Source organism: Lepisma saccharinum, chromosome 6 (assembly GCF_977018435.1).
Source record: "Lepisma saccharinum chromosome 6, izLepSacc3.1, whole genome shotgun sequence".
NCBI lineage: Eukaryota > Metazoa > Arthropoda > Insecta > Zygentoma > Lepismatidae > Lepisma > Lepisma saccharinum.
The window spans coordinates 63,103,184-63,125,201 of NC_139234.1; the positions used below are offsets into that span (position 1 = coordinate 63,103,184).

The 22,018-nt window shown below is 38.1% G+C and overlaps 1 protein-coding gene across 1 annotated transcript in view; it reads left to right on the forward strand.

Moving 5' to 3' along the window:
• Window positions 1-22,018, forward strand: part of LOC145989091 (calcium-activated chloride channel regulator 3A-1-like) — a 212,362-nt gene that overhangs the window by 96,317 nt on the left and 94,027 nt on the right. The gene's annotated exons all lie outside the window — the stretch shown is intronic.

Consider the following 22,018-nt stretch of genomic DNA (forward strand, 5'->3'; position numbering starts at 1 on the left):
TACGTAGGTATGACAAAGCGCCGGCTCAATGATAGGCTCGAGGAGCATGATGCTGACCATCGACATGGGAGGAGAAGAACAGGCCTTTCCTGCCACCTCATAGACGAAAACCATAACATAGACTCAGCCAAAATAGTCTTGAAAGCAAAATCCACATTGGAAAGGTTTTCAAATAGTGTTGCCCACGAGACGAGACGGGACGAGACCTTGCTCTGTCTCGTCCCGTCTCGTAAAAATGCTGTCTCGTCTCGAAAATATTTGTTTGTCCCGTCTCGTTTTGTCTCGTCTCCTCAAAGTGATCCGGGATATCATGCCAACAAAAGTCAAAAGTAGCAGAAAAACACAATATTTTTCCGGAAAGTGGGATAAAGCTCCAAATATTTTACCCATTGCGTGGTGAGAATAAATAAGGTTCGTTGATCACGAAGGCATTAATTGATTGCTAGGTATCTTATGAAATCTGCCTTGTGGTTTTTCTCGCTTCCATACTACTGTCTATTCATTGTACATTTAAGTGAGTGCTCTTATTCATTACTGCTATACCGTTTGGAAGTTTTGAAATGTTTTCCCCTGGACTTTCTTTCTTTCTTTCTGAATGTCGAACTTCAGTGTACTATGAAAATTTACATATTTCTTTGAATTATAAGCTTGGCGCTGGGGAGCAATGTGTAGTACGAACACAAAAGACTATTCAAAATTGCAATACTTAGTATATTACAAATAGAAAGCATTTATTGTTCTTAATATTGTTAAACAACTCCTTCTATGACATAAATTTCATAAAGTGTTTTTTTGTAATATTGTGCTGTTTCTTATGTTCAGCTTATGACGCACATACTTGTTTGTTTTCCCTTTAGCCTCTAAGTCCGGTACCACCACCGCTTGATAATATATCCTTCGGCAGGCACGCATCTAGAAATATATGTCGGGGGAGGGTGTCCGAGCCAAGTGTTTTAGAAGAAATGATAATAATAACATTAACGACAACAATTAAGAAAATTTTCAAATGAGTACATAAATATAATTCGTAGGTCTATTCACTTGAATATGTAAATTAATTAATTCTATTATTATTATTACATGAAATGTTACGAAGACGGTACAAGAATAGTAATATAACAGCAGGAATATTAGCTAATATCTAGCTTACGTGTAGTTAAGATCGCCAAAATGAGCATAAAGACAGCTGTCCTGGCAAGGAAAATAATGTAAAATAAGGTGATGAATTGAATATTTGCGAAATCTCAAAAAGGGATGTTAAATCTACTTGACGAAAAATAAAATTCCTGATTAATATTTTATGCTCATTATTATAAGTAGATAAAGATAGTACATATCTTCATTGATACTGTCATTCAAAGCCGTATGATCCCAATAGAATCCTTGTTTTCTAGTAAGTTCGGCAAGAATAAGTAACCCTCGATTATGCTAAACAAATACATTTTTGTTTAACTAGAGCAAGGCCCCAGGCGGATGCAAGAAGCCGTTCCTGCAAAAGTGTATGTTTCACGAAGCGAAGAAACTTGACAAAACCACCACGTATTGAAGGCAAACCTGCATTTATTTTATATCGCACATTTACAGAACCGTGCCTCCTGAAGTTATAAAAATCCCAACCTCAATGATTCATTAAGACATGCTATAGTTGAAAAAAAAAATATGTTTAGATGCACCAAAAGTGCATCACTATCAGATTATGCATATAACGTGTTATTGGAATCAACATATTTGTGTAAATTCGGTGCTTCCGATGGCGTATTAATAACTTCGAGGTCTTATAATGAAGGGTCCTCGCGTTCGATACCCAATGAAGGCACAAAGTGGATAGGATTGCACTTTAAACTGTAGGTCGGTTCGCGATTTAGCCTATTTGTGAATGAAGTGGAGCTTAAAATATATATCAACCTTAAGAATATTAGAATCCACTAATTCACCCGCAGCTAAGTCAAATTTCACATATCCCTTTTCGTCCTCGATCATAGACTTCCTGCAATACTCTTGTGCATATGTGTTGCATCCCACCAGGTGCGAGAAATGCGAAGAGTTATTCTTTCCCTGTACTGCGTTATTTCTTTTCATAACAGTAAGGCTAAATTCTCGTTTTATCTGAACTTTTGAAAAATGTGCAAAATACGTCTCTATCCTGAAACAACCACCCTTTCTCGTGTATGTGTAAAACAATCCCACTCTCTCAGAAAACCTCTTCCTACGATCAAATGGCGGAAACAACTCTCAAGTCTCAACAATTATAAATTTATGTTTGCACACTCTGCATTGGAAACTAGAATTGTTAGAGAGAATACAACTAGTGTGTGAACCTTGTGAAATGCCAATTTATATTTTCCTGGGATTTCAACGAAATCCATTAAGTGGAGTACTTCCATACCATCTTCGTAACGGTGAAGAGTTTTGGGCAAAATTTGTGTTTCAAAAATGTTATCATAGGATTAAAAAACTGAAAAAGGTTGCAGTTATCTCATAATTCAAGAAATATTCTGACCCTGGCATTACTTACTCGTACTCGACCACTCCAACGTATGTCTGTGCTACACAATTACAGGCACCTATGGAGTTTGTGGGAAGAAGTTCTTCGATTTTGATATGTACGATAAAGAGCGAAGCTGCATCTAATGATTGAAGAGTGGCACATCCTAATAAGAGTTTTTTTACCTCACCGCAATATGTTTTTAATCGAATTTTAAGTGTAATTTGCACTCATTTTAAAATTAACTTCAAGAGTATCGAAGAAATTTCCTTTGTTAAGGTTTGCCTCAGCATCTCGAAATTAAAGCCCTGAATAGTAAGAAACCGCGATGCATCCACAACAACTGACATGTAGTGTCGTTTTTTCTTCGATCACCTTTGGTCCCGGGTTACATACCCAGGGGAGACACTTTAAACTGTAGGTCCAGTCCAGATTAGCCTTACTGTGCATAAATGGGACTTAAAACAATCAACCAACCAATCAAATCTTGAATCAACTTTGAATGTATTTAACTAATTTTCGTTGTCACTAACAACTCACGATTAGAAAAATCTGCCCGTACCAGGGGTGCCCACAGGGGGGGGGGGGGTTCATGGGAATTTTTAGGGGGACAGAATTTGGTATAATTCTATATATCTTCACACAAAAATGGGGGGATCGTATCGTTTCATTGACATTTTATTGATTTTTAATTTTGGTTATTATGTATAGTTTTTCTACCTACCTTTGGATGATCGCGGCGATAGGATTGAAATGAAACACCACCTCCTATGCCTTTAGAAACGGTTTGGATGTAGGGGGGCGTGGTATTCGCATTAATACAAGGTTAGTCGAGCAGGCAAATTGTGCAGAATAAGGTTGACTAACAATGGCAGTGAGCCTAAAGTATCTAAAGTAAATATATATTGCTTTAAAATGTCTGTATTATACAGTGACGCAACCACAGGGGGACAGGGCGGTCATTGCCCCCCCCCCCAACCTTTGACGGAAGTCAATTCTAGGGGGCAAGGGGGGACAAACATTGATGGCCAAGGGCACCTGCAGTGGGGCACAGAGGAGCAATTACCCCCTTCGATTTCAAATTTTATGCAAATAAAAATACATTTTGTAAAATTTTCTTGCTTGCTTCGCTCGCATTATCTGCTTTTCTCGTTTTCGTCAAGTTCAGAGCTGTAGCTAGGGGCGGTGGGAGTCGGCCATGGGCGCCGAATGATCTAAAAAAAAGTTGTAAAAGAGAGAATGACATGGCGTCCAATGAAATTATTTGCGCCCTATTAAATCAATATTGTTTTCAATTGCAAAAATTGGATCTAAATATTTTCTTGCTCGCTTCGCTCGCATTCTACTTCTTTTCTGTAATGTAATGTATTCAAATAATATGTGTTGTATATTCGTATTGAATAGGCTTTGAGTACGTACACAATTTAGTGTTAGCTTGTTGCATATGTATGTTCTTATTTTATGTCGCTCCATGTTGCATATGTGTAAAACATATGTTGTACATGAAAGTTACACATGTATCTTCGGAATGCATTTATCATTCATTTTCTTCCATTCAAAAATACAGTTTGTGGGCTTGATTTCCATTATTAGCTAATGTGAAATTGACGGTGTTGCGAAAATATTTCAAATCGTTTGTTCAAAGCAAATGCTTTAGTACAGACTTATACCTCCTTTAATCATAATTTATGAGGATAATAACTACTACTACTACTAGTAGTAGTAGTTATAATAATAATAATGTCATCATTATTATTATTATTATTATTATTATTATTATTGGTACGTTTATCCTGGTACTTGCCCTCCCCAGAAAAAAATCGTGGTTGCACCTCTGGTATTATATTTTTTTGACTGACAAAATAATTTGAGTAATTAATTTGGCATAAACAGGGGGGGCAAATGTTCGACCTTTGGGGGGAGCGCGTCATGGGCCTTGGGGGGGATGGGCACCCCTGGTCCGTACTACAGATGATGTTTTGTGGTCATCAGAATGTTAGTGATGTTTTAAAACCATCCACATTCAACGCTTATTCCAAGTTCTTAAAACTGGTTAAAACTTAGGTTAATCTCGATGATTACAGGACATAAATGAATGAGAAATCACCTATGCCCAGGTCGGTGCTCGAATCTTAAACGGAAGTCACACACACACATACTAAAACAAATTAATATTTGTTAGTGAAGTTGGTATTATAAGCAGGAAAGTGATATCATGCAGACTGCACCACTTCGAAAAGGTGAAAATCGTCATACTCTTATAAATGAACTATCTTATTATTCGATATTTAATTAACTTCAGTTGGGGGGACGTGGGGGCGAAGTGTCTGTTTTGGGCCACCCACCCCCTGCCTCCCTCTGGCGTCGTCACTGCTTTCAACCCTCTAATAACTTCACTGCTGATAGCCTCAGCTTCGAAATGGAAGCTTGTGTGTCGGCGAATAATACAAAGGACTTGTTTATCGTACAAGGTTCACTGTCCTTTCATTCAAAGTCTGCCGTTTTCCATTTCTTTCAACTTTTCCTGGCAGCTGAAAAGAATCCTAAGTCTCCCTCGTATTATTGTTCATGGGCGTAACCAGGCAGGGGCTGGACTGAGCTCCTCCCTCCCGGTCAGCTTCCGTCTGAAGTTTGATAAAACTACTCTGTGAAATTTGTTTAGTAACGAGTGAAAATGTAGACAGTAGATACTACATGTATTTTGCTCAAAAACTTGATGAAGGCTAAATTCACAGATCAAAAAGAACAGCTACAACATTCGTTCATCTGATTTACAGAAAGGCTAATCAGAACTGGACCCACAGTTTAAAGTAGGATCCAAATCACTATGTTCCTTCATCGGGTATCGAACCCGGGACCCCTTGATTACAAGGCGACGACGCTACCATTCTACCATCGGGAGGCCCCTCATATAACAAAGTTTCCTCCTACGACGATTACACAGAACTTAGGGCTCTTCCGTCATTTGAAATCTATTCTATATCAGCCTCAGTATTTCGATATTACAATCCAAGGAATAGTATTCTCCTTAAATAAAAAATAAATCAATAAAATAGAAGCATTGGAAATAATATTCAAACGGACGTAAAAAAATCAAATCCAACCACCTGTAAATTGCCTGAGGGAAACAACAATACTCAACAAATACATTTTCCGAAATTTCCATAACATTCTAATAATTTCGCAACCCGTGCAAATAATAATGTGGTAAAATCTTGTCATGGTTCCCTGTAAACACTAAAATCATCAAATTAGTTATTTCCAAATTTCCCGTATTTTCTCCTCCTCTTTAGCTCTCAGCTGTTCGGAGTGGGATAATGCAAGATAATTTTATTTGTCCGTAATTATCTCCTTCTCTAAGTCTTGCTAATATCTTGGACTTCCTAATAACTTACCCAACAACTCCTTATCAATTTGTACTGTCATGTTTCCTACAATGTTTTTCCTACTTCCTAATAACATTCACTTCTGTACACCCTTTGATGTAAAAATTAAATAATAATAATAATAAACCCTATCCGTCGGTCCGTTTATCTTTCCAACCTATAGAGCCGAGCCTATTTTTACAAGATAAATCTCGGACTCAGACACTCCACGATGTTTTGGCACCTCCTTCCAACTTCTCTACCTGCCCTTTTACTTGATTTTATTCAGAATTGTATTACTATCTGGAGTACTATCGTAACATAAAATTATTAACTTGGAATAAATTGAAAGAAAAAATGGGGAGTAGCGCTGTGTTTCGAAAGAGTATAGAAAATAAGTTTAGGTATTCATTCATTCATTCCTCTCTCTAGAATAGTCTTCTTTTGACTTACTACACGCTTATCAACAACGTTTTTAATTCAAATACTTTATTCGAAGCAAACAAGTATTTGCAATTAATTAAATATTTTGTTTTCATTTTTTCTAGTGTTGTCCACGGGACGAGACGGGACAGGCTTTTAAAAATTCGAGACGAGACGAGATTGACCATGTGTCATGAGACAAACGAATATTTTCGAGACGAGACAGCATTTCCACGAGACTCCACGAGACAAGACAGGCCAAAGTCTCGTCTCGTGGGCAACACTATTTTTTTCGAGACGAGACGAGACTTTTCAAAAGCCGTCCCGTCCCGTCTCGTGTCTCGTCTCGAAAACGAGACGAAACAGGCATTCCGTCTCGTCCCGTCCCGAATTTCAAAAGGTTTGTCCCGTCTCGTCTCGAAAACGAGACGGGACACGAGACGAGACGGGACATGTCTCGTCTCGTGAGCAACACTATTTTCAAAGGAAACTTATGCAAAAGTGACCACGCCTGCCGACCTCAACACTAACCCCGGGGTAGGCCCGTAGCTAGAGGGGGGGGGGGAACTGCCCCCTGAGAGTCTGCTTTGCCCTCCCCCCTGTGAAAAATACAGAACACATTCCTAACTGGAATTCTCACTAATCTTTACAATTATATCTTGTGTTACTCTAGCAACATAACAAAGACACTTATTGATTTTGTGATTTATTAGTGTGTATGGGATTCCGTATAATGTCGTATCAGGATTGGGAGGAAAAATTCCCGTCCAGATTCAGACTTCTGGAAATGAATTGGCAATTTTCAGTATCTAACAGAACAGTTGTGACAGTTTGAGTAGTCTTGTATTAAAGGTGCCTAATGTGTTCAGACGATTTTCTTGGATGTGTTGTTATGAACTTGGAACTGCTTAAATTTTTGTTTCCCAAGTCTACCTTTTGATAATAATGATTCATGTGGCAGAAAGAGGGGGTGGATATTTAATTTTTGTTACTTAGCGTTGCTTTTCTGCCACTTCTAGCTAATCGCAACAGTGAGTGATGACGTAAAATTGATGAAGTGAACAGTGCCGCAACCACAGGGGGTATTGTCCCCCGCCACCGACCTTGGACGGAAGTCCATTCTAGGGGAAGCAAACATTGAAGTAAAAAAACAAGACTAGGAGAATCTAAGAATAGCAGGACAATTGGGTACTCATGATAGAATTAGTTTCTATGTGTTCCTTGCATTTTTCTTCCAGATTCCCAAGGGCACTTGCAAGGTCTCAGAGGGGCAATTGCACCCTCTATTTCAAATTATTAATTAAAAAATACAAATAAAAATACATTTCGTAAAATTTTCTTGCTCAGCGAAGCGAGCACTGCTATTCTTATAGTCCAAGTTCAGAGCCATAGCTATGGGACGGCGGGAGTCGGCCCTGGGAGCCAAACAATCTGTATGAACAAAAAAAATGTTGAAGAGAATGCCATGGTGCCCCGTAAAATTATTTGCGCCCTATTAAAACAATTTCTTTCTATGAAACTTAATATGAAATATTAATGATTACACTGTAATCCAAGAAGTCATTGATCAATCAAGGGATTCTTATTGGTTTGTCAGGTGTCAAAACATGTATTTCAACTTAATATAATACAATTCACACAATATTTTGCAAAATGGTTAACGTAACCAGTAGGCAAACATTCCCCTTTGAAGGAAATAGAGTCTGTGGGGACTAAGAGACCCATGTTTTAATGTTTTAGCAAGTACAAAAAATGTATTACAGTAGTACGATTAAGCCGGTTGACCAACCTCTATTGGGGCTCGGTGGGGCTCGCCTTTTTTTTATCAATTGAATATAAGTTTTTGACATATTTTGACAATTTTTTGTCGATGTTTTAGCGTTCAGCGATGTTTTAGTATAAATTTTCACCGAACTCATTTTTTCCACTCATACTTGGTAGGTATATCAAGATCTTACGTGATACAACTTAACCTATCTTTTTTTTTTACGATTTTGACAATTTTTTGTCGATGTTTTAGCGTTCAGCGATGTTTTAGTACAAATTTTCACCGAACTCATTTTTTCCACTCATACTTGGTAGGTATATCAAGATCTTACGTGATACAACTTAACCTATTTTTTTTTACGATTTTTTTAATTTTTTTTACGATCCTAAGTGATATAACTTAACCTATTATTTTTTTTTTATTTACGCACTGAACTAACCTACAAGCGACTCTGTTTGTTTTAATATTTCAGTATTATATTTTCACAAATTTTATATAACCTAAAATGTGTTGGATGTTGATTTTTAGTATGTGGCAATTTTTTATGAACTTTAAAACTGCTCTGTGACCCTCTCGTTCTTCACGTCGTAGGCGAAGGACTTCTCTGCAATCAGGATGACACTGCATAGGGTATCCTCGGGCAAGGCATCGTGGAACTCGCAGACGATCTTGATGTTGGTGCGTCTCAAAAATTCTATGGGACACCTCTGTTTATCAAAAATTCGAGATATTTGCAATTTAACGCAGGACTTGGAAAATTTTCGATTGATGAAAAAATTGGTTCTATGACGACCTATGTTTATTTTGGTATGGGTGGACAGAGGACACCGAGACTCGACCGACACACTAAACCCGACCTCTCTATGCGTACTCTACGTTACCAAAAAAAAATCGACAAGGGGAGATTTTTCGATAACTTTTATTGTTTGCAAAATACTTAGGTTTTTATTGATAGACGACAACGACGGAGTCATCAATGAGTAAACATCTGAACTCGGTGAAGAAGTCAACTTCTGCAAACATTCCCCGAGTGTGCGTGCGTGTGTGTATATGTGACGTCGACCTGTTAAGAATGTCACGTCAATAATACTATAGTTTAAATCACAAACCCTGACACCTTCTGTAAACAAAACCACCTGCATGCAGAAAGCATTGCAAACTCATAGAAGTAAAATAATCCACACGAAAATCCAGCGTTGTTACAGGATTTATTACGTAAGGTAAAACAATGGCAAATTTGTAGTGTGGGATACGCTGCCGCAAATGACGTCTCATTTTAAACCCAATGCTTTTTTTGTACTTATTGTTTTATTTTTATGATTAACTTTTTGCACCAGTAATCAGTTCCCATAAATTTGTTTTTTTTTTTGCATGCGAATTGAATATATTTTACTTGCATCTTTTTAGACAAAATGATATAACATGGTAATGTATATTTCTAAGGATGATATAGATAGGAGTGTATTTGAAATTTGTTTGTAGATTTTATGTAAATTGTATCTTATGTAAATAAAATATATAATAGGCATAAACAGCCATATGCAATGCTGTAAGTCCAATAAATATATTGATGATGATGACAAAGAAAGTTAGTAAATTTATTGCGGTTGGAAATTTTGACAAGCATCCTAATAACGATTTTTGTTCCGCCAAATAAAGTGCACTTCGTAAAATAACTTGGTGACATGGCAAGGCAAGATAAGTGTGAACATTTTGTAGTAATATGCATTGTAACTTTCAATGAGCTTAGAGATTTGTGTACATAATAATATTTTATAACATTGGTTATTTTCTAAAAATAATCATGTGAACAGCAAGGAAGTAGTGCAACTTAGTAATATTGCCTGACTTATCCTTAGAAAAATAACATGCCGAGTTCTGTGCGTGCGGGAAGGTCTCAGTGTTCTCCGAACTTGTTTTCAAAACACCAGCAAGAACGGCCTTTGAAAAGGGGTGAGAAACAGATTCTACTCAATATTTATGTAACGTTCTGTCAGTGGTATCCTGAGAAACCAGTAAATGAAGTGGCTAAGTTGGTATCCCAGTGCAGTGGTGTGTCAGTGTCTGCAGTTTTAAGGGTTATGAAAGAGAGAATGACCGGGAGAGTAACAATGTATGCGGCTGCATATTCGTCTGAAGTTTTGAGAGCGGGTTCTCATATTCAGAGGCTCTTATATAAAATAAATAGGTGCGGCGAACTATGAGTGTAACAGCAGATGATTGCGGTCATGGATCAACTGACGCGGAGTGATACATCGAATCGGTGAGACTGTTTGTTTACAGAAGGTGTCAGGGTTTGTGATTTAGATCTTAGCTTGGATATGTCATAATTTTTTTTTTTTTATATATAGGGAAAAGAGAGAGAGAGAGAGGGTCATGTAACTGATGATTTGCTTGGCTAAAGGGAATTTTCTGAGAATTTTTTCCATTCCAAATATTTTTTGTATATGTGTGTGTGTGTGTATGTGTGTGTGGTTGTATAGAGATTGATGTGCTTATGTATGTGTGTAAACATTAAAGCATTGACTTGTTAAAAATGTTACATCAATAATACTGTCTCGGGAATGTTATGTTTTTTTTTCTCTATAAAAAAGAGAGATTTGTGTTGATTGTTTGGTTAAAAAGAATTTCCTAATTATTTGTTTTTTGTCACAAGAATTGTTTGAATTTCAAACATTCCTAAGTGCTTGCTTAAAAATTGATGCATTAACCTGTTAAGAATGTCATATTAATAATACCGGCTCGGAAATGTCATGTTTTTTTCCTCTATAGAAGGTCATATAAATGTGCTAATTGGTTGGTTAAGGGGGATTTTTTGATTAGTAAATTGAGGTTATAAATTCGTACGTATAAAAGTTTTGCTAATATGGAATGCTAAAGCTTAGTACTTGGCTCTCTCAGAGATTCGAATTCTATTAGGTTAAACAGCATAGAAATTTCACAGCAAGAATTCTCATATTTACTGACGATATTCTTAACAACCCGTGTTTTGATTCCACTACAAAAACTGTATACAAAATATGCAGTCCCTAGAATGAGATGGATGAGGCTTATGAACCTCGACTTATACAGTTGTACAATCTGGCAATGAATAGATGTTGTTTTTTATTAAGCATAGCAGAGTGTTTTCGCTTATTTTAATATCAGGCAACAATGTTAGAAAGTGGCCCCAAGAATAAAATTTAAAATCACTAATGTGATATGAACTTTTTTACTTGTGTGTATTTGAATATGAAAGTGAGGTACTTTGAATAATTGAGGGGGGACAATCACAAGTAAGCTTGCAATGGTATTGGGAGGTGTCACGAGTTCAAATTTTAGACGATTTCTGTTAATCTGCTAAGGTGATATCACTACGAAAAAATTTGTAAAAAAAAAAAAAGAGGCTAATGGCAACAATAAGGATGAATAATAATAATTATGATGAAATTGATGTGTGGCACTTAGAAAACAAAAACTTCAAAGTGTATTGCACCAACAGTTACAATTGTCCCCCTCCCCTCAAAATACAAGGCAGTTAACAGAGGTGTGTATATTTGTTGGTTTACGAGTCTGAGGGCTTAAGTTAGTATATTCACTATAGCTATACATATTAAAAAAATGAAATGACCTGAGCAATAAAATATAACAATACCGATTCTGGTTTTTTTGTCGGATGACGTAGTGGTAACGTTTGTTGCAATCACACCTCTGATGGTGTATAAAACTTAAATGTTTTGCATAACATGAAATATTGTTAATGGGAATGTGTTGTTTCTAATGTTAAATCACATGAAAGCAGATAACAAGAAAAAAAGAAGAAAAGAAATAATGTTGCAGGTAGATACGGAGCCTCAGCCCAAACACATATATGATCAGACAGGATGTCAACGATGCATTCATAACTAACATGTGATTATTCAAAAATTGAAATAGTACAGTGGGAAACAACTAACTAACTAACTCTCTATGTTTTTTTTTAAACCGGCACGAATGAGAAAGGAATAAAGGAGATTTTTACAGGAATCTTGTTGGGAAACCTGATGGTAAAGGACCAAAACGAACATGGAGATGAATCTAAAAGAAATTTGTAAAGATTGGAATAGAATATATATAAATTTTGCTCAGGATAAGTACAAATTGAACTGTAACTACGAATTTTCAGAATCAAGAGTGCTAGAGAATTAATTAATTAATTAATATTTAATATAATGAAGGTAGTAATATAGTATTCTTATTGAGAAGAGAATTTCTAAAAAACTTATTTTTCCTCGTATGTTTACTAATAGCAGTTACATTTGACATGTTTGACTAATCGCGAATCAACGTACGGAAGCCGTTGGAAGCAGTTTGAAGACTGAAATGGCTATGGAAGGACACTTATTATAATGTTAATATCTTAGTATAATGTTTTGAGAATTGCTTCTTGATAATGTTTGGTATATAATTTAATTTGTTGTTAGATAAAATACATAATTATCAGAATTTAAGGATGGAAAATATGAAGAGCGAATAAATAATACGTTTGACTAATCGTGAAGATAAGTATCACAGTACGTTTTATCGTTTCTTATATAAACGTTGAAACGTTTAAGAACGTATAAGAACGTTTACTGAAACGTTTCAACAGGCGATGACCAATCGTTATCAGGCCAAGGGGGAACCACATTGACGCCACCCACACGGTCGGCAGCCATCTTGATGTCCGCCATCTTGAATTCAACTTCAGAATTTTAAATGGGAAGGGGGCCGTGCGACATATCAAAATGGGCTAGAATTTCACGAGAAATGCAATGGTGAAGGTTTTTTCTACATATCTTTAACCAGTAAAAAGTTATGACTTAATTCTTGTACCAATTTGCTTCTTTTCGAGGTGTTAGAAAAATGCCTTAAAATTTGTTTAGCACTTCGGTAATGCATCGAGATCAAAGTGACGTCTATGGAGAGACGTTCGCATGCCATTGCACATTATTTTAATCGGATACATCCATGAAGAGCTGTGCATTATGAATGGTTGTCGTGAACAATTGTGGCGTGCTGTGTGGAACACGATTGGTTAGTCAATTTTCCATCAACGGAACCTTAAATGTTTAGGGCTACTTGGATTTGTTAAATAAACAGTTTTTTTTTTCATCCTTGCTTATGGAAGAAGATACTTTTTACAGAGTTTTTTCAATAGGGAAGAACACCAGAACACTTCCATAAATCGTCTGCAGTGCATAAAATATGTAAAACCTTTTTTTTTTTTCATCAGTTTGATAAATACCCACACAGACTATTACTAAGCATAGAAAATTATTGCAAGCGACTCCACAGTTGTCTTCTATCAATGTTCGTTTTCACTTTGTACAAAAAAGCGATAGAGACATGCATCTTACACTGATTATTAAGTTCGTCTGTTTGAAACTTTACGTTTAGTTTATGTTTTAAAATAAAATAAATTTTCTGTCTTGGTCAGCATATTGAGTTTTTCATATCATAGAAACAAGGCTTAATGGTGTTGTAGCAATAAGTGTGTGACACCTAGAACCTCCACAAATATCTTCTTTGTGTTCGAAATTAACCTGTCCACTTCCACACTTTAGCAGCACAAGAAATGTTAACTGAAAGGCAATATCCTAACTGAGCATGAAATACATTTTTCTCACACTTTTCTCCTTCAGCAATGTTCGCATGGTTCGTACTTACCAATTGTGTATTGAGGAACATAGTTCAAGGTTCTATTATGCTTTTCACACGAAAAAAACTCCAATTTTTTGCTTCCATAACACAGAATATGGTGGGAAATCTTGACTACCGTAGTGGGCATGTAGTGTTTCCAACATCCAATACCTACTATCCAGTTAGTCACTTGTGCAAATTGTACATTATGCTCGGTTAGCTGACCGATATACTAAGCAAGCTTATTAGAAGTTCAATGGATTTTTTGCGTATTTTTTTTTCCGCTTGTTCTTCTAACAAGAAAATCTGCGCGTGTTTTGGACAAGTGAATTGGGCGAATAATCAGCGCGTCCCGACGTCTATTTAATTTTTTTTTTGTTTTGTGTTTCTGTTTGTAAATTTAGTACACTAGGATTCCAGCACAAAACTGGAATTTTAGCCTCCAGCAAATTTTTTTCATGTTATCACATCAGCAAATTATTTGGAGTGTAAGATTATTTTCGCTGAATTGATTTATTGATTTTGTTTATTTATTTTTTATTTCTGCTATTTTTGGCTAATCGCGATGATGATGATATGATTAAATTGATGGAGAAACACTAAAAAACACCTGCGCCTAGGCCTGGATTCAAACCCGAGATCCGTGGTATTGTAGCACGCTGTGATAACCACTCCGCCACCGAGGTCGGCTTACTGTTACTGAAGGCACTCTATGTAGTACGCTTTGGACTGATTTGTTGAGGGCTATATAACAAGACTCAAGCGCACAGATTCGGTATACATGCCCACTCTAGCGTCTTAGACACCAGTTAATATAAGCCTCTGTGGGGTTTTGTGCTGTGTTCCGTCCATATATGTTTGTCTCTTCCAGAGGGGTCTCGTGAACGCATGCGTTTAAAAAAAATTGGAATTGCAACAATTAAAAAAAAATCAAGATGGAGAAAAAATTCCTGTCCTGCAGCGGAACCCAATCAAAAATACTTCTATAGCAGCACTTGTTTTGAATTCGAAAAATTAAAACAGTTTGAACAACCTCAAAACGATACATAACCTAGACTACGAAATAGCACCGTTTTCGTTGAATTTGGTGAAAATGCTACTGAGGCGTCAACCTGTAGTAGCATTTTTGAATTTGTTATTACAAAAAAACTGAATCGGATTAATTTAAACTCCATATGTATGACGATTCATGAGTTGTTTCATGTGTAGGAGCAGAAGAACAAAACAATGCTCAGAAACTTTTTTTCTCGCATGTTGAAACGTTTCAGTAAACGCTCTTATATGTTCTTAAATGTTTTATTGTTTCTTATATAAACAATACAAAAAATCCATTGAACTTCTAATAAGCTTAGTAGAGTAAATATGTACTTCTGACTGCAACTCTGATTTCTTGACTAAACGACCACAAAAAGTTGAAAAACTCACTTTCTCTCCCCGTTTTGCGCCTCATTTATTACGCTGACGACGCTTCACGGGTGCAAAAAGGCAGTGATGAGTGAAAGAGGAGCCCTCCTCTTCTCCTCCTCTCCTCTTCTCATCTTCTCATCTTCTCATTTTCTCATTTTCTCATCTTCTCATTTTCTCATCTTCTCATTTTCTCATCTTCTCATCTTCTTATTTTCTCATCTTCTCATCTTTTTATTTTCTCATTTTCTCATCTTCTCATCTTCTCATTTTTTAAGGACCAAATGTTTGTAGATCGTGATCTTCGTAAACCTCTCTTCTTATCCTCTTATTTTCTCATCCTCTCATTCTCTCATTTTCTTATTCTCTCTACCTTTAGAACATTGTCGTCAACATTAGAGATGAAGTTGGAGTGCTGGAATCAAGGGGGGCCAAATGTTTATATATGGTGATCTTCGTAAACTTTTCTCTCGGGGGGGAAAGATGTGGCATATACACACGCGTGCGCTCTCATCTTCTCATTTTCTTATTCTCTTATTCTCTTATTTTTGAAAGATGAGTGTATTTTATCGTAATTTTCCAAGTCTGGGACCAAATGTTTATGTATTGCGACCTACGTAAACCTCTCCTCTCATCTTCTCATCTTCTCATTTTGAAAAAATGAGTGCACCTTATCGTAATTTTCCAAGTCCGGAGCCAAATGTTTATATATATCGTGATTTTCGTAAACCTCTCCTCTCATTCTTTTATTTTTGAAAGACGAGTGTATTTTATCGTAATTTTCCAAGTCCGGGACCAAATGTTTATGTATTGCGACCTACGTAAACCTCTCTCTCGGGGAGGGAACGATGTGCCACGCACATACGTGCGCGCGTGCGTATGCCTCTTATTATTTTCCGTATTGTAACACAAACAAGCAAACAAATAATAATTGTTGTTTTTTAGAATGCCTGGCCCCTATATAACCTCGCCGGGGGGGTGCATGGTAACGGCGAAATCATCACGAGTTTAGATTTGTACTGTGAATGTTGTCAAAAATTTAATCAATATTGTTTATTCTCGATGCTAGAATCTTACATAAATTATTCTCTAAAAACAAAAATCGATAATCCTATGCCAAGCCCCCAAGACACTCAGGCAATTTCTAATGTTCGCGTGGATAGCGACGCTCGGTAGAATTTTTCCTGTCCCACTGTGGAGCAATTGTGTTTCGTCGCCCAATGTAACATTTTCATCACGGACCAAACTATCCACAGCAACCCCTCCCCGAACTCATTCACCTTGCATCCTCTTTCGCCCGAAGAGATTCTATTTTTTTCAGCTTTCCCACGGTTCTGAATGAAGAATCTATCATATCCCCGATAACAATAGAATCAGAGGGGAATATGACGGAAGCAAACACAGCAGCAACTTCCGCTTTTTGAGTTTTATACTGGGAATCGTTTGTTTCACACACCACACCCTGACGGGGCGTGGAATAGAGGCCGGGGGGAAATGATCGACAATACATACATGGGTGGAACTATCAACGTCCCGTTTATTGTTATTTGTCCCCACAGGATATTGTGCGCATCACAAAAGTTTTTTGTTGAAAAAAAAATATAGCATGAATAAATGAATCAGCCAACAAGGGTTTTATTTGCTAGAATATTAACTATAGCTCTCATTGTGTTTTCACCAAAGAGAGTTGCGTGGAGTAGGAAGGAGAGAAGGAGAAAAAAAGGAGTTCCTATATAACGTACCAGTTTCTTCTTTTGTACGTCATTATCATAGTGAACGTCAATCGTGGCAGTTCAGTATTCTTAATTGTTTATCTGGCAGTATACATATATCATATATCATCGTGGAAGTTTTAGTGAGCTACAAGTTTTATTTTGAAGTCTCTCTATCTCTCTTGAAAGGTGAACGTCAATCGTGGCAGTTCAGTATTCTTAATTGTTTATCTGGCAGTATACATATATATCATCGTGGAAGTTTTAGTGAGCTACAAGTTTTTATTTTGAAGTTTCTCTCCACCTCTCTTGAAAGGTAAGTTTTTATTTTCATGATATATTAATATTTTTGTTTTGCGTCTGACACACACATATTCAGAGGAGTCATAAAAATTGACACACACTTACATGTCGTATATTTTTAACCCCCTACAACAGTGCACACACACATACATACATACATACTGTTTGCATCTAATATATATGTGGAAGGAAAAAATATCTAGCATTTTTCAACTTTTTTTTCCTTCTGTTTCAGTGCGCTTTCCACTACCACCACCACAACCCCCCCAAAAAAATTTCTCTGTATATATATAAATAACAGAGAGAAAAAATGGAACCGCAACCAGGTCCCTCCGGTCTTTGCGTTAAAGTGGCATGTCGCAACTGCGGAATATTAATTTCTAAACGTAATATTGCTAGGCATTTGAAAAAATGTCGTCGACCGGATCATGATGTTGTAGTCTCGCCGGCAAAAAAATCTCGCACTGATGGGCATGAAGGCGGTGCTTTGAATAAAAGTGCACGCATCATGACCTATAAATCTGGAAGCGACGAAAAATGTGACTCGAGCATCTTCCTCGACAACGTGAAATCTCTGGTAGTCGATAAATTACGTGATTGCCTCGTCAATGTTGCAATTAAAATTCATCTCGTCTTGACCTTGCTGTATGAGAAAGTTGTCTCGTCCGAGTCAAGTACTTTTAGCTTTTACGTAGGGTGTGAAAGCTTACACAATAACGAGAATCTTGACGAGATAGTGACACGGCTATTTGAGCACTTGACACAAAAACAAGAAGAGTTTGAAGGTAGAGGAAGTGGGTGGAGTCTTTGCGGTCACAACCACATGTTAGAACTTCGAGTCTGCAATTTCAAACCATTACGCAGCGCTCAAAAAAAAACAAAAAAACAAAAAAAACAAAATGCAGTGTTGAACATACAAAGTAATGATCAGAAGAGTTTCCTATGGTCTGTTATCGCCGCATTACACCCAGCTAATAATGTTAACCCCGAACGTCTGTCCAATTACAGAGGATACGAGGGAAGATACGAGAATATGATGAGAGGAATTTCCTATCCTGTGCCCCTGAATAAGATCAATCAATTTTTAAAAAACTATAGAGAGGAAAAAGGAGAAGATATCGATATTTCTGTGTTTGGGGTTGACGATTCCGGCAATATTCGTGTCTTAAGACCTGCTAGAACCCAGAATAATGTAATTCGACTCTTGCTTGTAGATGGCCGTTACAGTTTAATTCGGAATTTCTCAGGATTAGTAGGAAGACAGATCACCAAGCATCACGATAAGATCGAAATTTGCGATCGATGTTTGAGAATTTTTCGCGGGGGTAAGAAGATGAAAGAACAGCACAAGTGTTTTGGCTCCGTGAATGCAGAACCCGAAGATGTCATGCCGGAACCCGGAACCAAGATGAAATTTCAGAAACACCAGGCTCTTCTCCACCATCCCGTCGTCCTTTATGCCGACTTTGAAAGCTTCCAAGTTCCCATGACGTCTTGCAACCCTGATCCCTCTACCTCAAGCACGACCCAAATTTTTCACCACGAGCCTTGCAGTTTCTCCATCTACGGAGAAAAATTGAATGATGTCATCTTGTATTGCGGACCTGATGCGGCAAAACATTTTGTTGAGAAGATAGCGGAATGCGCGAGAGAACTTGCACCCAGCCTGAAAGGCTCTTACGTTTCTCCACCTGCTCTCACAACAGAACAACAACAGAGACATGACGCGGCGACAAGATGCGAGGAGTGTAACCAGGCTTTCACCGCCGAAAATTACAAGGTTGTCCACCATAACCACCAGAATGGATTATTTCTAAGCACCATCTGTAATTCATGCAATCTCAAGATTAAGGAGTCGCATTTTGTTGCCGTGTTTCTGCACTACACGGAGAAGTACGACACACATCTCTTCGTCAAAGAACTCCACAACATAACTTCTCGAATCAGCATCATCCCGAGAACGAGCGAGAAATATATTGTGGTGAGAGTGTGGATCCCTCTCCAAGAAGGAGGAAGCGTGGAAGTGCGAATCCTGGACTCTTACAATTTCCTGTCCTCCAGCCTCGCAAGCCTTGCATCTCAACTTGGCGACGAAGATCTTGTGGCCACCAAGCAAAAATGTTTTTCGGGGAGAGATGAGAATTTGAATCTGTTGCGTCGCAAGGGTGTCTACCCCTACGAGTACGTCAACAATTTCGACAAATTTGACGAGACGGAACTTCCACCCCGGGAGGTATTTTATTCTTCTCTCACGGAGGACGTCTGTTCCGAAGAGGACTACGAACACGCTCGTAGTGTGTGGACGGCATTCAATTGCCAAACTTTTCGCGATTATCACGATCTTTATCTGAAATTGGACGTGACACTTCTGATGGATATTTTCGAATCGTTTCGTAAGAGATGCATCGCGATATACAAGTTGGATCCTGCGTATTTCTTCACCACGCCGGGATTGACTTGGGAATCGATGATGAAATACACCAACGTGGAACTGGGCCTCATCGCAGAGAAGGAACAGTATGCTTTCATGGAGAGTGCGATACGCGGTGGCATCGTCCAATGTCCCCGACGCCATGCTCAGGCAAACAATTCTCATATGCCTGGTTACGATGCATCGAAGCCCAACACCTATATTGTCTACTGGGATGTCAACAACCTGTACGGCCACTCCATGTCCCAGTGTCTTCCCATTAGCGACTACGCGTGGATGACCGAAGAGGAACTCTCCTGCGAGGATTTTCTCAACTGGAGCGAAGATAATGAATGGGGCTGTTTCTTGGAAGTGGATCTCGATTATCCCGAAACACTTCACGAGAAACATCATGGATTGGCCCTGGCCCCCACCAAGGAGAAGCCACCTGGAGGATCGGAGCCAAAACTCATACTAAGCATGGAGAACAAGCGGAATTACGTTCTGCACTACCGACTCCTCCAATTTTACATAAGTCAGGGCTTGCAGTTGAAGAAAGTTCATAGAGGATTGAAGTTCCGACAGAGCAAGTGGCTGGAACCCTACATAACCGAGAACACGCGCCGCAGAGCGCAAACGACATCGCCTGCAGACAAGGATCTGTACAAACTGTTCAATAACGCCATCTACGGCAAGACGATGGAGAACGTGCGTAATTACATCGACGCAACGTTGGTCACGGACGAAAAGAAATTTGAAAAGATCGTCGCGTCCCCCTACTTCAAAAACTTCACCATTTTCGACGAGAATCTAGTATTCGTTGAGAGGAACAAGAAGCAAGTGATGCTCAACAAGCCGATTGCCATAGGTGCCACTGTCCTTGAACTATCAAAATTGCACATGTACCAATCGTACTACGATCAGTTTCAACCTTTTTATGGAGATAACATCCAAATATGTTACATTGATACGGATAGCTTTATTTTTCTAATCCAAACACCAAACCTCGAACATGATCTGACTAAGATGAAGCATCTGTTTGATTTTAGCAACTTACCATCAGGCCATCACCTGCATTCGACAGAAAACAAAATGACGATTGGAAAATACAAAGATGAAGTTGGCGGGGAGTACATCAGCGAATTTGCGGGGCTTCGTGCCAAAATGTACTGTGTAAAGATTACAGAAGAAAAAGAGATCAAGAAAGCGAAGGGGGTGGGAAAAATAAGTACCAGCAAATTTAGCATGCAGGACTACAAGGAATGCCTTTTTCATGGTAAAAGGCAACTCAGCACCGATCATCGCATTGCAAGTAAATTGCATGTTTTGTACACAACGCGCGTAAGCAAGGTCGCATTGGATGCAACGGACAACAAGTTACGTGTTCTCAATTGTCAAATCCACACGCGAGAGTGGGGGCACTACAATGGAAGCGATAAATGTGACGTGTGTTAACCGTAACCCCATAGCCATGAAGTCCGCTGTGTTTTTGAAGAAGAATAGCATACGGAGGAAAAGAATGAAGGAGGGAGCCCTCGGGCGATAAAAAATAAGAGTTGAATTTAATGAGCCTCGGTTGGGAGCGGGCTTAACAGCATAATAACAGGTTGCAACTTTTCATTGCCCGAGGGCTCCCTCCTTCATTCTTTTCCTCCGTCTGGTTTTTGAAGAATAGCAAATGCACAACGTGTTAAATAACAAGGACAATGAATCTCTTTGGTTTTCGCAAAGAAAGCAAGATGGACACTCCTTCACCAAATTCTAATAACCTTTTACCTTCCATGTTATCTAAACTCAATGGTCTACTAATTGTACATCTTAATAGTATATGGACGGAAATAAATAACGATGTGGGCAAGATGTTTTATGTTTTTAATAACAATTTACATTTCTATGAAATTCCGATCGACGGGAAACTTCAAATCACCATAAATCCGGAGAACACAGGCGAAATCAAAATTTCTACCGGCAAGAACATTTTTCGAATGAAGCACGACAAGATACTTTCTAACATTACGTACGATGTGTCTGCGGGAGATTATCTTTACGTGGAACTCCTCGGAGACTACGACAAACTTATTCCTCTCTTCGTAGAATTACGAATCGTCTATCCTATTATAAATAACCGTTAACCAAAAATGCCTAACGACATTTTCGGCAACACCAAGCGTGTGGACCACGCAGAAGAGATTCTCATGTTGGACATTCGAGTTAAGAAGTTGAGGACTGATTTGATCGCTTTGCAGGAAACCTTAAACAAAAGTTTAGAGTCGGAAATCGCTACGCTCCAAACGCAATGTCTCGACCCTATTCTGAAAATCGATTCCGAACTGAAAACGCTGATAAAAAATTATGTCGACGTACCTTCTTACGACAGCGTTCAAAATATACAGTTGAACGTGGATTCGCTTCAAAATGATTTGGCCAAATTACAAGAATTTCAATCGAAAAATGAAGATTTGGAAAAATTGAAACTCGAAATCGAAGAACGAACTTCCGCAATAGAAA